At 39.3% G+C, this 13,872-nt stretch overlaps 1 long non-coding RNA gene across 1 annotated transcript; it reads right to left on the bottom strand.

The window, feature by feature from the left end:
- Positions 1–6,902: 6,902 nt before the first annotated feature.
- On the bottom strand, positions 6,903–7,773 carry LOC125100975 (uncharacterized). Its single transcript, XR_007127718.1, has 3 exons — positions 7,636–7,773; positions 7,205–7,319; positions 6,903–7,035 (listed from the first exon to the last, which is right to left on the bottom strand). It is a non-coding gene; the product is annotated as an uncharacterized LOC125100975 (long non-coding RNA).
- Positions 7,774–13,872: the final 6,099 nt, after the last annotated feature.

The following is a 13,872-nucleotide window of genomic DNA, read 5'->3' as shown; positions in this document are numbered from 1 at the left end:
AGATAATCACTCTCTAAATTACACCTTATAGATTTACCATTCTAGATAGAGTCAGTGGGCCTGCCGCTGGAAACAAATAGGTTAAATCACCAATATGCTTCTCAATGGCCAGGGCTGAAGTTCAGGCTTTGGCCATTTTTCCTGCTCTACTCTCTCACCTTATACTGGCCAGAGGTCTCCCCTACCACCAGAGGGCCAAGGTCAGCAATCCTGGGAACTGGGTGCTGCTTTAGGATGAACTATACAAAACTAACTGGCTCAGGATCAGTACACATCATTACATTATTCATAAAGGAACTGCTTCTAGTAAATCAAACCTAGATCCTAGCATAGGAACAGGGGAATAATCATTCCCCTGGACTTCTTTGGCACAATTCTTATCCCCCAAATTCACCGTGTCCTCAGAATCTCTCCACAGTTACTGTCACCAGCGTCCTGCCTCAGTGTTGCTGTCCCCACCTTAATGTTTTGGCTCACATGTGGAAACTCTATGCCCCAACCTCCTTAGTACAGCTCAGAGGGCAACTGACACAATTACATAAACGATGAGCAAAAGACAGGAAGCAAATGGGTGAGAAATAGATATACCATACTTCTCGATCAGGAATCGAAGGGATGGTTCAATTGTGTTCAATTGTGTATTTCTCTTGTTTAGATGGTATGTACTTATGCCTTCTTTCTGGAGAGAGAACCCACAGTTTTCATCAGATTCCCAGAAAAGTCTGTGGTTTTGATAACCTACGTCCTATCTTACAGATGGTCAGCTCCATCCCACTGTTGCCATTACTCATGTCTCTTGGCAACATAACTCTCCACAATCCACCATTGGCTAGTGTGAGGCTAGTGTGACTGCAGAGGTGGCGGGGAGAAGGAAAATATGGGAGACAAGTACTTGCCCTCTGAGGTCCAGTGGCCTGTCCCCATGTGAAGAATGTCAACCGTAAAAGATGGGTTGATGTTCCTAAGAAGGATAGCGGTTTGTTCACAGGCACGTATTCTGAGAATTTTGTTTCACATTTGGGCCTGTGCTAGATTCCTCCCACCAATCCTCCAAACTCCTTTTATTCAGCATCTATTTACCATGCTTTGTACTTTGAAATGTGCGAATCCTTTAAGTCTTCCCTGGGTTCCTAACTCCGTGTTGAGCTAGATTAGGATATGCCTAGTCTATCTTAGTAGAACCACATTCCTGGATCTATCTCAGCAGCCTTGCTTATGTGGCCCCTAACACTCTGACATCATATGCGGCAGATTCGTGCTCCTCACTAAAGCTTCATTCATAGAGGATTTCTAATTCTCCACTCCTCACCATTCAGGTTTACAAAGAATTTAGAAATGTTCAAAATACAGCCATAGATAGGACATAAGAAAGTGTTGGGGGAAGAAGAGTCTGTGAGAAACGCTAATATGATCTGAAGTTCTTCATTTGGTAGGAGAAATAATCTTCACTTTAATGCCGGGTTATAATATGGAAGATAGAAAGTGTCTTCCAAGGAAGGCAACACAAAAAGAATCATTGTTAATCTGTAGACTGAGAAACCACATTGATCTTGGGGAGAGGTTCTCTGAAAAATTTTAAAAAGCTGTGAATTACGTTGTGCATATAATCCAAGGGTTTCAGAGACCTGCATAACATGGATTCTTTAGGGATTCATGGATCCCCAAATCTGAAACCTTTTGACAAAGAAATCTTCCTGAGACCGAAGTCTTTTAAACATGAGAATGAATAATCAAATAAGGGTCGCCAATCTTCTTCTGTAAAAGTATCGTTAAAATAGCAGTTTCTCATGGAGATTCTCATGGACTTCCTCATGGAGACCTAACACAGAGGTCCATATCCAGGCTAATTACACCATGTTTCCTTAGTTACAAAATAATCAGATGAACGAGGAGTGAAATGAAGAGTGTACCTACCTCATCTGTTGGAGTCACATGCAACAGAATGTAATCAAACTACAGGATGAATATTATTTTTATTTGAGATCCTACTGTTTGTAGTAAGTCTCACCACTATTGAGATAAACAACAGAAGGCAGTTCAGTCACTTCTCTGGGCTTTCATCTCCTAATCTAGGAAATGAGAAATTTTGGACTACCCAGTCTCTTAGAGCCCTTCTATTTCTGATATTCTCATGTTGAATGTCCACCAAAGATATACACTGGACATGCAAGAAAATAAATAAACATTATATGAGCCAATTTAAGATTCATGGGATTCATTCTTCTTGGAAGTAATTAGAAGTTGTAGCTGCACCGGGGTGGTTTAGTGGTTAACCTTTGGACTCTTGATTTCAGCTCAGGTCATGATCTCAGGGTCTTGAGATTTAGCCCTATGTTGGGCTCCATGCTGGGCATGGATTCTCTCTCTGCTCTCCCCCATGGACAAATAGGCAATATAGTAGGAGGTTAAGAAAAGATTTACCTGTGGATTCATTAAAATTACACACAACTCTTTCTTTTGTTCAAAAGCATAGCAAAACAAAAGGGCAATTGTCACTTCAAAACAAATTCACATATCTATCAAAGAGTCTGTTCTCTGGCAACAAAGACTTGGATTTTACTTTTTGTTTATAACAACTCTGTGAAATACAACACCTGGAAATAGAGACTATTGATTCCTCTGCGAATAGATTACCCTGTATGCCTGTCAGGGCAGGTTGAGGCTATGCCTATACTAGCATCAACACATTTCAATTGTTCAATGATAGTAAAAACTATGATTCTTTGCCTCACAAAGAACAGAGGTTGGGTTTAAAACAGTGCTTCCTATTTTTGCTTTTAGCTTAAAAATCACAATGTATAGTAAGATTTTTCAGAATGCCCAGAAGCTTGGTGTTCGCAGCCAGATGACCTCACAAATACTAGATCCCATTCTGAAATGGAAGATTTTGAAAGTGGCAATCTGTTTTTCTTTACTTTTCTTTCTTTATTATTTTTTTATTTTTTTAAGAGAGGGAGAGAGGAGGGAGAAAAGTGAGAGGGCCAAAGGGAAAGGTAGAGAGAGAACCTCAAGCAGGCTACAAGAATTTTATATGAGCTAAAAAACAAGCACAAAGTAGCATTTATTTACACCTACCCTTCCAATTGGGAAAGATAAGGAGGACCTTGGAAGAAGTTGTAAAAGGGAATAAATGTGATTCCATTTTTAAAATGGCTGTGTTTTTACTAGCAGCAATTTGTGAATGAAATGTAAGATCAACAAAAGAAAGTCATTTAGATCTTTGATTTTCTAAGCTGTCTCTTCTGAAGTTACATTCAGTCATAAGGGCAAAGTCTTATTCTGCCAAAAAGTAAAATAGAGGTCATAATTGAACATGAGAACCAAATGCCTGAAATTATTTTTTAAAATACTTCAATAATGACAAAACTGATGGACTATTACCAGCTAATCTGTAAGTTGCTATCCACTTTGACTTTTTTTAATCAGTTATATTCATTATATGTTCAGTCCCTGTGTTCCTCTCCTGCTTCACATATTATGGCTCAGTTATACCGTTTCATATTACATTATTTATCTTTCTGCCCATTATAAGAGAACTGGGACTGTAACTTCTTTCCAACTTTCTCCAGTCCTTTAAAGATTATTTACTGGAATTCTGCTCTATAGTAGGGCTCTCGTTGCATTCCCAAAGCCTAGTACGATGCCTGGTACAAACTATATACTCAAGAAGTGAAGGGTTATGTGATTTTTAAAATCCACTATCCTCCATATCTATATCACTATCCACGTACCAACCTTTCAGGAACTCTGTGGAATGCTGTTATTAGGGATATGTAAGCATTGCTATGGAACTGGGTGGGGAAGAGTCATCTTTGTATACTGCAGATTACATCTTCTAACATAGTGCTCATTTACCACTTTGAACTACAGGGTAAACATCTGATGATTAAAGTTAATTAGCTGCCAACAAATGGTGGAGCGACACCTGGATATCCACATGCAAAAGAATTGTTGGACTCCTATCTCATACCACACACAAAAATTAACTCAATATGAATCAAAGGTATAAAATTAAGATCTATAATTTTTTAAAAAATGGAAAAATAAGCATACACAGGCTATTTGTTAACTGGGATTAGGCAATGGTTTCTTAGTTATGACACCAACAGCACAAACAACCAAAAGAAAAGAATAGATCAGTTGGACTCTGTGAAGATTAAAATCTTATATGCTTAGAGGAGTACTATTAAGAAAGTAAAATGAAAACCCACAGAAAAGAAGAAAACTTCTGTAAATCATATATTTGACAAAGGATTTGTATATGAAGAATTGTTTTTGAATTGTCCCATTTAAATAAAGATAAATAAGCCAGTTTTTAAGTGGCCAAAGGATCTGAACAGACAGTTCTCTAAAGAAGATATACAAGTGGCCAATAAGCACAAGAGAAGACACTCAACATCATTAGCCATCAGGGAAAGGCAAATCAAAACCATGAAATGTGACTTTATACTCACCAGGATGGCTATATTAAAAAAGACATAGGAAGTGCCAGCAAAGACACGGATAGACTCAACTCTCATAAACTGCTAGTGGGAATGTCAAATGGTGCTGTCACTAGGGGACCTAGTTCAGACGTTCTGCAAATGGCTAAACACAGAGTTACCTAGGATCCTACATTCACTCCCAGGTACATAAACAAGAAATATGAACACATATCCAGAGAAAAACATGCACATGAAGGTTCACAGCAGCAATACTTAGAAGAGTTAAAAAGTGGAAAACAAGCCCAATGTCCATCAGCTGATGAATGAATGAACACATGGTGGTATATCCACACAATGGAGAATTACTCGGCCATAAAAGACACACTGTCATGTGCAACACCACCAATGAATCTTGAAAACATTGTGGTAATTAAACGATGTCACTCCCAAAGGACCGCATGTCATTATGGTCCCATCTACATGAAACGTCCAGGGTGAACAAATCTACAGAAACTGAAAGCAGATTAGTGTTTGCCCAGACTTTGAGGTGATAAGGTGACTGGGACATGATGATGAAGGGGTGTGGTGTTTCTCTTTGGGGAATGAAAATATTCTGAAATTGACTGCAACAACAGATGCACCATTCTCTGAATATACTATGCCATGTGAATTATATCTCAGTAAAGCTGTGAAAAGGAAAAATAAAGAGCTAAATACCAAATACCAAACTACTAAGCCACTGGGTTCCATCCCAGCAAACTTGCTCAGAGTCAAGAGTCATCATTTTCTTTTTTTTTTTTAATTTTATTTATTTATTTGACAGAGAGAGATCACAAGTAGACAGAGAGGCAGGCAGAGAGAGAGAGAGAGAGGGAAGCAGGCTTCTTGCTGAGCAGAGAGCCTGATGCGGGACTCGATCCCAGGACCCTGAGATCATGACCTGAGCCAAAGGCAGCAGCTTAACCCACTGAGCCACCCAGGCACCCAAGAGTCATCATTTTCTTTATGTGTATAATAATCATCTGTAGTAAAATACAAGTAAATGAAAATTATTTGCTTTTGTCCATATGTTTTTGTACAAAATGTGTGTTTGACTCTCCATCTGAATTCCTCAGAGTTCTGAGGAATAGGCCCATCAGTCCTTGCCTGGGGCTTAACCTTACTGTTTCCACACAGTAAATTTTCAGTAGCAGTGTATCAAGTCAGTGAATTAACACTGCTCATATCTGAGAGTTTAAGGTGGTAATACAAGGGTGCCTATGTAGGAAAATGAAACCAAAGACAGGTAACTGAAGAAAAATATTTTTGGTCTTTTATTTTCAACAACTCAGAAAACACTGTTTACATAAAAACCTGTAGGTAGTCTCTCATTAGAAGTTAACTTCATATTAACCAAGAGATACAGTACTAATTTTGGACCCTCTGAATCATTCTGAATCTGGTCATTCCTAATTTTCACAGAGATCATAGGAAAAGAATGTCTGTCAAGTGAAAGGAAAAGGATAGAAGATTTAAGCCTGGTGAACTGCAATTTTTCATCCTTTCTTCTGTTACAGTCACGTCATGAAAAACATCTAAGCACTTCAGTTGAATTTAAGCCCACTGTGCTGAATTCACTTCCGAACATTTAAAATTAGCAAAGCATTAAAATGAGGGCTTTGAGCATTTCCTTCAGAGAGCAGGGCAGCCAGATATCAAGGAGTGCTTGGAGGAAAGCTTTTATAGAATTCAAATTTCAAGGCTAGAAAAAAAAGTTATCAAATTCACAAATTAGCTTATTCAAATTTAACCACTAATCCTTTTCTGGCTAGTCTATACAATTTTGTAAGCAATAAGCTGTCTCTTTCTTATCTTCCCAAACTTCTGCAGTATTTAATTTGTGGAGATGTACCTCAGGGACAGGGGCTCTGCAAGGAAACAAGAAAATAAGTTTTAAGCTTGCACTTTGCTTCTATTTCCTATTGTCACAACCAGGTTTTGACCACTGAGTGAGCTGAAGCATCTCACTACTGTCACTTGGTTCTGGGATGTGTGCGATCTTCTATTTACTCATAATCATCCCAACCAGAATCAATGTGACATCAATGTGTTATTTCATTAACACAAATGTCATCACACCAGACCGTTGTAGAAGGATATAAATTCTTTTCTGAGATTAAGAAAGAAATACTTTTACTTTTGTCTGTCTTTCCTCTATGAGACAACCATTTTGAAATAAAACAATAAACATGAGAATCTATGAAGTATAGGATAATGGGCACTGGACTAGGAGACCCTGGACCTAAATTCTGCACCCTAGTTCTAGCACTTAACTTCTGAGCCGTCTCTGTGAGATGAGAGAACCATCCGACCTAGCACAAAGAACACAGTAAGATTATGTGGAAAACAACATGGTAGTGTGAAGTACCCAGTGAGGCTCTGGAGCACATAAGTAGGGTACATACATAAATATGTGAGCAGACCTGTCCTTATATGTTATGCTTTGTTCCTCTTCTCCACCTGACCCATGCAGGCTTCTGGAATATCACTGTGGGCCTTGAAGTTGGCTGGACTTTCTTCTTTGGCAAAACCACCAGTTGCAACCTCAGGTCATGATTTCTTTTCAGCAGCACTGAGCAGTAGACAGGGCCAACCACCAGTGCCCTGTCCCTAATATTCCTTTACAAGGTGCAGTTTCACTACAGTTCTCCCATCATGGCCCAGACAAGGGGATACGATTTACACATCCACGGCACACCCTGCTAAACAGAGGCCCTTTGGCTGCCCTGGTAGCCACCTACCTGCTTACCAGCCAAAGTGGTGACTGTAGCAGAGACATCTCTAATGGTTGGGAAGCTCTGCCTTGCAGCACCCTCTCACCTTCCTCATGCAGAGGGGGAGGGTATGGTCATCAAACTCAGAAGCCATATGGTAAAAAACAGTGTGTAAATTGAGAATGGAAAGCAGGCCCATGTCTATCCATATTCAGATGTATTCTAACCTAGCAAAGACTACTGCCAAAGCTGAGGTTCCAGAGGGCCAATGCAGGGGTAGAAGAGGAAATACATATCCTCTCCTAGGTGTAAATTAGGATGCAGGCAAACAAGGAAAGCAAAAGGCCACAGAGCATCTGGTTTTCCACATCTTTGAAATGGGAGCTGATGTGGGCACACATACATTCCAATTTCAGAGTCCACACACATGTGAACAAACATCCAGAAATAGGTTTTACCTTTCAGTTGTGCCATGGGACAGCTCTCTGTCAAAACGTGGTCAAGGCTGCTCAGCACAGCACCAACACTCAGTGCTGATAGGACTGTTTCTGCTGTTGGTCAGATGTTTCTAATCCAAACTTGTCCTAGATAAAGAAATTCAGACTGAAGCAAAATTATGAAATAAACTGGGCTGTGTTGCCTGCAAGCCCCGTTACTGGTGGCTGACAGAAAGCAGTTTCCTCTGCTCCCTTTCCAGCCTCCCACACTGTAGCTAAGTTCTCTGTTAAGTAAACAAAGGCTAACCCTCATCCCATCCAAAGGTGCTTCAGAAAACCGCTGCAGTTGCCAATACCAAACTCAACATCCAGCTCGTGGGCTCTGTGCACACACCAGGAATGCCACAGTCCCTGAGATCTCCAACACAGGATACCAAGTGGGAGAGCAAGCTTTACCCTTGATGAAACTGTCTTTCAGAGGTAGTGTGCTACAGCTACTGTAACAAATAACAGACTAGGCAGACTGAACCGCAGACATCTAGACACCTAGAATGCATAGTTTTGGAGGCTGGCAAGTTGAAAGTTAAGGTGTCAGCAGATTCAGTTCTTGGTGAGATCCTCTTTCGCATCTGTATCCAGTTGCCTGTCAGCTGTATCCTCCTCACATGGGGGACAGAGACAGAGAGAGTAAGCTCTTAGGCCTCTTCTAAAGGCACTAATCCCATCACGGGGATTCTGCCCTCCTGACCTCATCTAACCCAGGGGATCAGGACTTCAATGTGAGTTTCTGGAGAGGGCACATTCAGTCCATAACATAGTTTTCTGTCAAATGCTCTGGGGATGAGAGAGGTGTGTGTCATGGAACTCTAGTGAACCACAGTAACAAAATATGCATACATTTCTTCAAGCACTGTGTACACAGGTGTATGTACGTGTAAGTGGATATATAAATTTGGTGTTAGTTATACATTCGTTTATTTCTGTGATATTTTATAGTTTACAAACCCATATTAGTGGCAATTTAAACTGAAATTTAGTATATTTTCAATGACTAATAACTTCTAGGAAGGCAAGCTTTATAATCACATATTTATCTTAAGTTGTTATATGGTTCTAAACATGTCTTTTCCTTGAAAAGAACAGCCACCAAGTCCTGGACGGCAGGATAAGAACTTTGAACGGATTCAGACACCTCAGTTACTGAAATTTCCTTTACTGTAGGTGCCATCAAGCTGTGTCACCTCTCCTAGTTACAGAACACTGTGGGGGCGGGGGGCGGGAATCATCTTCTGGATATGGTCCACCTTCTGTCCTGCAGATCTCCCAGAGTCATAACCCGGGACAATGGCAAAATCACAGAGAGTGACAGATTGTTTCACAACCGTCTTCCCTTGGAACCGAGAGCAACAACTGCACTATTTCGTATCTCTGACTCGTGAATTTTCAGTGTCTAAGTAGCAATTCTCTAAACTATTTTACTTTAAACTGATATTTTATACAAATGTGTAAAAATAAGATTGTCCTTAAGTTATTTTTTTTTAATAAATTAAAACAATTTAGGGAAGCCTGGGTGACTAAGTCCTTAAGCATCTGCCTTCAGCTCTGGTCATGATCCCAGGGTCTTGGGATGGAACCGAACATTGGACTCACTGCTCCATGGGAACACTTGCTTCTCCTTCTCCCACTCCCCCTGCTTGTGTTCCCTCTCTCAGTGTATCTCTTTCTAATAAATAAAATCTTTAAAAAAAAAACATAAAAACCAATTTATTCTGTTCTAACACATGAATGTTAGAGTCATAAATTAATTTTTCTTTCACCCTGTTAAAACGCACTGTTGTGTTCACATTGTAAGTAAATATAATTATGGAAGCAAGAGTTTTTCCTTACAATCAAGATTCATGACATAAAATGTTTTCTGAATTGAGAGAGTTTCAACTGGGTGTGCCAAACATGTCACTGCCCATAGAGGTACAGAATTCAATGCACCCACATGTAACTTTGAAATACAATTCTCTAAGTTTGTGGAAGATGCCAAGCTTTCCAAAAGTGAGAAGGACTGAGATCCTAGCCTGCAAAGCAGACCTGGTTTAGGAACTCCAGAAGGACAATGAGTGCCTTATATAAAGCTTCTGAAAATGACAGATACCAAAGCATAAAAATCACACATTTCCAAGGTAACCAGAGTAATGATTGTGTCATTTATTGCCACTGTTAGTTAATACGTAGCTTGATGATTAATTTTCTTGGCCAACTTGACTGCCCACAACGTGCCCAAATTAAACATTTCTAGATGTGTCTGCGAGGTATTTCTGGATGAGATTGTCATTTATATCACTGGATTTAATAGGACAGATGGCCCACTCCAATGCGGGTAGGCATCAGTCCATTTCTTGAGGGCCTTCACAGAACAGAGTGGAGGAAGGAGAAATTCGCCCTTTTTTTCCTGCCTCACTGTTGAGCTGGGACATCTCATCTCATCTTGCTTCAGGAAAAGATGGGGGTGAACTGAACTACCAGCTTTCTTGAGTCTTAAACTTACACATGGCAGATCACAGGACTGTCATTGGTCTCTTTCTCTGAAGAACCCTGACTAAAGCAGTTACCTAAAATTTACCTAATGTATGGATGGCAGCAGTGAACATAACATTCAATGGTAGAAGGAGAAAGTAGAGATTCTGCTGCCCAAAGAAGAAAATTACCTCTCAGGAGGAAAACCTCTCATATGTGCTTTTCTCAGCTGGTCATATGGAATTCTAACCTACTCTCTCCTATACCTGATGTTAGAAATAGCAACAAAAGCATCTATAATCTAGTTAGAAAAAGAAACAGAGCTGGGAGATCTGGTCCAAATTCTAGCTTTACTGCTTACTACATGTGGCCTTGGCAGGGCTCACTCCTTTCTCCTTTAGAAATAAGTTAATAGGGGCACCTGGGGGGGTCAGTGGGTTAAAGCCTCTGCCTTCAGCTCAGGTCATGATGCCAGGGTCCTGGGATGAAGTCCCACATTGGGCTCTCTGCTCAGCGGGAGCCTGCTTCTCCCTCTTCCTCTGCCTGCCTCTCTGCCTACTTGTGATCTCTGTCTGTCAAATAAATAAATACAATCTTTAAAAACAACAAATAAAGAAACTTCAAAAAAAATAGAATTAAGTTAACAATACTTACCTCATCTAATTGATGTGCATTATATGTAGTTAGGTAGTCACTTAAAGAAGTTTTAAATTTTCCTCTTATTATCCCAAAAATTATAAACATTAATTGTTATCTTTCTCTTCAAGTTGCTACATTATTTGATATTTCTTTCCTTCAAAGTTGACTACTTGGAAGCATAGTGCTATGGACTGATGCCTATGTCCCACCTAAATTCATATGATGAAGGTCTAATTTTAAATGCATTGTATTAGGAGGCAGGGGTTTTGGGAGCTGATTTAGGTTTGGATGAAGTCATGAAAGTGAGGTCCCCTAGGATGAGATTTGTGCCCTTAAAAGAAGAGAACAGAGGTATCTAGTTCCATCTCCACCTCTCTCCCTCTCTTCTCCATTCCCTGTTATCCTCACAGTCCCATGGAGACACAGAAGAAGCCACAAGCCAGGGGAACCCTCAACCAGGAACTGGCTGGCACCCAGATCACAGGCATCCACCACCTCCAGAACTGTAAGAAATCAATGTCTGATATATAAACCACCCAGTTTAGGGTATTTTGTTATGGCAGCCTGAGCTGAATGAGACAGATAGCATCCATTCATTTGCATGTCAATGTTCCCTTATCAAATTCAAAGAAATGAAACTTTTTATTGGTTTATACCTTCTTTTTTTTTTTTTAAAGATTTTATTTATTTATTTGAGAGAGAGGCAGTGAGAGAGAGCATGAGCGAGGAGAAGGTCAGAGGGAGAAGCAGACTCCCCATGGAGCTGGGAGCCCGATGCGGGACTCGATCCCGGGACTCCGGGACCATGACCTGAGCCGAAGGCAGTCGTCCAACCAACTGAGCCACCCAGGTGTCCCAGGTTTATACCTTCTTTTACCAGGTAAAAGATAACTAATTGGCTTCTATACCTAAAAGTGCAGAATACACATTCTTCTTCTGACCCATATGAAACAACATGTGAACTAACAAGATATGGATTATTACCACCATTTTACAGACAAAGAAACAAAGTACACTCACAAGTTTGGAGATCACACCGGTGAGAACAGAGGCTATTTCTGATTAATCTAATTCAGATTTTGATCACTTCAGACTCCTCTGAGACAATACAAGAAATGTGCCTGATTTTATCAAGTCATTTTGTGAATAACACAAGAAAAGAATTCGGGAAAATATCAGTTTATCCACAAGCATAATATTTTCTCAGTATTATAGAGTAAAACTAAAGCTTACTCACCAAGATGTTTCCTTCAAACCCCAGCATAAGACACACACATGGCCAAAGTTGGCTCTCGGGGGTGTTCTACCATGAACAGCTATAAAGAGATCTGGACCCAAGGAATGCAGAAAGACTAGACAGAATGACGTTTTCAACAACAGCTGCTACATTTTAATATGTTGGAGCTATTTCAAAATCCCATTGCTCCAACTGACTTTCTGTGCCTTTAAGTCTTTCTTTCCCATCCCAACACCCATCTTATTCAAGGGGTTTTCAATTATTATGGGAAACCAAAGAGTCAGAGTGACTGAGTTTGACACAAATGATCCCTAACCGAAATTACTCTAATACATGCTTCCATTTCATTCTATAAAAACTGTTCTATCTAAATGTGGATATCCTCAAGGATACATTATCCAGAAGGATTAATCCAGGATTCTATCCAGAATGCATCATCCCAAAGCATTATCTCTATGTTCCTATTATCTTTTAGATCCATATTTTTAAAAAGTACTAGAAAAATCTATTGTGCATTATTCTGTAGAGTCTAAGTGACAAAAAATCCTTGATTTCTAGAAATAATTAGATCATCTGACTAGTGAATAAATGTGGATGAACCAGGTATGTGATTCTGCTTCAGGTTAAAATACTAAATGTGGCTATAAAATAAAGAGAATAGCTTCTTATACAGCCTCTACACACTGGCTCCTCAAACACATCATGTCCTTTCCTACCGCAGGATCCTTGAATAATTGCTCCTACTTCTTGAAATCTTTTTTACAGCATCTTGTTTTCACTCACATAAGAGTAAATCCTCACTTAAAAGAGGCCTTCCCGGAAACCTTAATGAGAGTGACCTTAATTTCCATGTTTGCTTTTTTAGTAATAGTTATCACCATTTATTAATTCTTGTTAATATAGCATTTGTGTCTTTCTCTCAACATGCACTGTCCAGTCTAGTATCCAATAGACACTTGTGGCAACTTAAATTTAAATTCAAATAAATTATAATTAAGTAAAATTACAGAAAAATGATGACTTAGATTTCATTAAAATTGAGAACTCTGTTCCTTGAAAAACACTGTGAAAAGAGTAAAATGACTAACCACATAATGGGATAAAATATTTGTAAATCACATATATGATAAAGAACTTGAATCAGAATATAAAACTCTCGAAACTCAGTAATATAAAAACTAAAAATCCAACTAAATTTGGGCAAAATCTTTGAATACAAACTTCACTCAACATAACACATGGATGATAAGCACATAAAAAGATTCTCACCATCACTAGTCATTAGGAAAATGCCAATCAAAGCCACAGTGAAATGCCATATCATTCCCTCTAAGATGGCTATAATCAAAGGTTAGTAAGTCTGGGTGAAGATGTGGAGAAATTGGACTCTCCCACTACTGTTGGTAAGAATATAAAACCACTTTGGAAAACAACTGGATATTTTCTTAAAAAGTTAAATTTACAGATAAAATATGACCCAGCCATTCAACCCCTAAGTGTTTACCCAAAAGAAATGAAAGTGTTGGTCCAGACAAAGACTTATACATGGATGTTCATAGCAACTTTATGTGTAGTAGCCAAAACCTGGAAACAACCCGAATATCCACTACTAGGTGAATGGATAAACAAACTGTGGCTTCTCTGCATGATGGAATACTACTCAGCAATGAAACGAACCACTGATAAATGCAAATACATAGGTGAATCCTGAAATAATTATATTGAATTAAAGATGTGAAAAAATACATAGTATGATTCTATTTATATATAAGTCTTGAAAATGCAAAATAATCTACCGTGGCAGAAAACAGACTGCTGGTTTCCTAGGAATGGGGACCAACAAGTGATTCGCAAGGGACATAAACTCTGGGAGA

Source organism: Lutra lutra, chromosome 5 (assembly GCF_902655055.1).
Source record: "Lutra lutra chromosome 5, mLutLut1.2, whole genome shotgun sequence".
NCBI lineage: Eukaryota > Metazoa > Chordata > Mammalia > Carnivora > Mustelidae > Lutra > Lutra lutra.
Note: the sequence above shows the minus strand (reverse complement) of the source record. Positions and strands in the feature narration are given on the sequence as shown.